This window comes from Pinus tabuliformis, chromosome X, assembly GCF_031772625.1.
Source record: "Pinus tabuliformis cultivar Carrire ecotype Pingquan chromosome X, CPIR1, whole genome shotgun sequence".
NCBI lineage: Eukaryota > Viridiplantae > Streptophyta > Pinopsida > Pinales > Pinaceae > Pinus > Pinus tabuliformis.
In genome coordinates, this window is record NC_142308.1 from 339,796,473 (window position 1) to 339,799,770 (window position 3,298).

Here is a 3,298-nt window from a genome sequence, read left to right on the forward strand (position 1 = left end):
GGAGCAATGTACATAGACTGGGTGAGTGGGGATGCAACTCCGTGCACCACTCTTCGAGCCTGATAGGTGGTGGTATCACACCCTTCTCAAAGGAACCATACGTGACACTCTTACATCATATGGCTCCGTCAAAGGAATATTGAGTATCCCTTCGACATAACATCTAGGTCCTCGAACTAGTCCTCGCACGGACGAAAGGTACTTACCTTCTAACTCAGGTAAGTAATAACCTTGCGTCGGATGCGTGCGTACCCTCATTTATGGACAGCTCCTTCCTCTAGGTGGGGTTACTGAAGGAATCCAAGAGGCCAACATGGCGCATCTGCATGCTCTATCTAAGGGTGGGTGGGGCGGCCCTCCTCCCCACCCCCTGCAACAACAATTCAGACCAACGGATCACACTTCATACATCTCGTACATACACTTGATATGAGGTCTTGTATGCATGCTCCTTGTTGTTCAAATCTTGAATTGTAAGGAATGACTCTGGTCCAAGCTTCCTAAGCTCTATGCTGTTGGGGAACTCGGCAAGGGTCTTACCACCTTCTTGATTTACTATGTGTGAGTCTTTGGAGTACTTTGGGATTATCTTCCGCGCCGAGGATTTGTGCTTGTGGGCAGGGGTGGATATAGCGGACCGGCGGATCTGGTAGTCGACAATCGTTCGGACTTGATAGAGGTTGTCGCAGCACCTATGGTGGGATAGGGGACTTATCGCAACGACCGCGAACTGATTTATGATGTCTTCATCACTGAAGTTCGTCAAGCAGGCCACGTGGGTCGGCCAGGGTCTTCTCCGGCTAATGATACCTCGATCCCGAAGCCTTTGGAGTATCTTTCTCACAGGCGCTTTTATCTGTATGGGTAATTTGCTGCTAAAAGATCCCGTCTGTTTCCAGTGTCCCCCTCCTTCCCCCGCCTCCCGACCCCCCAGCGCTTCTCTGGGAGTATACAATGACAACTCCCAGACGCTCAACGATTTGCCTGATCGTGAGACTGCCTGTTGAACGTCTGATGGCACGTTGCTCCGGCACGAGATTTCCCCTAATCTTCGCCGGATGTGCTTGACGGTCTCCCATAATACGCCCACGCTCACTCGGGGACTTATTACTCCAGCTGTTCCAAGAGTCTCCGCTAGTTGAACCGCGTCCTGTAGACTCCCTGTTTCCATCCCCTTCGTCAGCTGTTGGATCGGGATACTCCTCCCTAGGTCCTCCAACTTGGAATGGATGGCGGAGCGTAGGTGGGAAGCTGTGATATGGATACGGTGCTTTGCTCTCCGGCGCTTCTCCAGCTCTCGCAAGAATTGTATGGGAGTCGCCCTCGAAGGGACTTCCCGAATGACCGTACCGGGGGATTCTACCGTACTCCGTGCAGCTATGTAAGTTGATCCTGCAGAGCCTACCTCAAGGTTCGGGCCGGATTGTAGGAAGTGGGTGATACGTTTCTGGATTCCTCTTATGAGCTCTACGGTACCCACGATTCCCAGTGGTAAGTCGTCGGCATATCGCGCGTGACAAATCCTAATTAAGTATAGGTCATCGAAGTGAACAGGGGATAGCCCCTGCTTACGGGCTAGGCGTCTTTCCAACCCGACGATAACTAGCTCCCCGCCCAGCTCTATCAGCAGGCCCCTTCTTCTGCAACACCTAATAGGGTTTTTCATGGAGAACGCTACCCCATTATTCTTCTTATTATAGAAGGGGCGTTCTCCACCTTCCTTTATTCGTTTCGGGGTCAACCCGGCGGCTCCTTCACGAATGAGGAAGGCGGCGCAAAGGGGGCTCGAGGGCTTGTTAAAGAAGGCGGCAAGGGAAGGGGGGGAAACTAAAGGCGTTTTCTGGTCCCCCCTTCGTCGGGGGGTGCTTGTGGGGGGGGTGTGCCACGAAAAAACAAGGGAATAAAACGCCGCTTCGCGTTGGATGCTTCTTACCCCCCCCACAACGATGGCTCTGTTGTCTCCTCCCACTGGCACTGGGGGAGAGTTGAAGCTTGCCTCTTCCCCAGAGTTTTCTTGGTCATCAATACGACCTGTCTCTAATAGAACCAATTTGATTATCTGAACAATCTGTGTCTCTCTTGTTTTATGTGTTTTCTGTGTTTATATTTCTGCAATATTTTATGTGTTCCATTTCTCTGTAATATATAATTTTCTAACAACATTCTAATCTTGCCAAATTGAATAAAACACTTCAGAGGCTCACACTTGATATTACATTTTATCCCTATCCAAATGAGCTATGTAAGAAACAATTAGAAGGTTCTCAATCACCCTCCTAGCCTGTCAATCTGTCAGTAACTGAATCAATCCCTGCCTATCTGTCAGTGGTATATACCAACTGTAAGTGTTAATCTGTCTGCCTTCCAATGGGTCTATCCCTCCCATCCTAGTGTTACCAATCGTGAAAGAAACTCTACCCATCGGTATGTGTACTGATGCCCTTCAATAGGTAGAAGATACTATTCCCATGGGTATTTCAACTTAAGTCCTTCGGTAGGTGGAAGTCCACTGCTAGTAGGTATTAGATCTGCTACGTATAGGTAGTATTAGTTTCCCCCTTTCCCTTCGGTTTGCTCCTTATATGTCAGTTTTATACATAATAAGGTAGGCAAAACTTACTAGTAGGCAGGCAGTACGATACTGATAGGTGTGAAAAGTAAAGAACATCCAAAGAGAAAGCCATCGAGAAAGACACATCTAAAGAAAGAAACAAAGCTATAGACCTATGCTACCCGCATGCTTTGGGAACCATCAATTGAGGTTAGACGAACCAACAAGGGATCGGGGGAGGTGGTGGGATAGCGGGGGATTAGATGATGTTGTTGAACATCTACATAGAGTGTCTTGGTGAAGGATGGGATTCTGTTGAGTGAAGCGAGCCTGGACGAGCCGAGCCTAGCAGTGCGGGTAGGGATTTCCTCTTGACCATCTTCATGTGGACAACCACAGATCATTTGACATCTTTTGAACCTGCTTCCCATCTTTCCTGACTGCCAACATGCCTCAGAACATTTATGATCAACCATAGACAGTACGTCTTCCCGATTTCCCTTTTCTAACTCCCTTATTCGACCCTACGTGTTCACATAGAAAGTGGGTCACGGGTGTATGATTTATTTAATATGGGATTCGGGGTCTCCGGGAAATAGTTAGAGTCACTAGATAGATTTATTCTCTAGGCTGGTGGAAAAGACTCGAATACAAGGGCCCGCCGGAAAGAATAAAATACGAAGGCTGGGGGCAATAGTTAAAGGGACTAGATAGATAGATTGTGAATCGAGGGTTGAAGGAAAGGAT

At 48.4% G+C, this 3,298-nt stretch overlaps 1 pseudogene; it reads right to left on the reverse strand.

Moving 5' to 3' along the window:
- Positions 1-331: 331 nt before the first annotated feature.
- LOC149139853 (uncharacterized) lies at positions 332-3,001 on the reverse strand (annotated as a pseudogene).
- Positions 3,002-3,298: the final 297 nt, after the last annotated feature.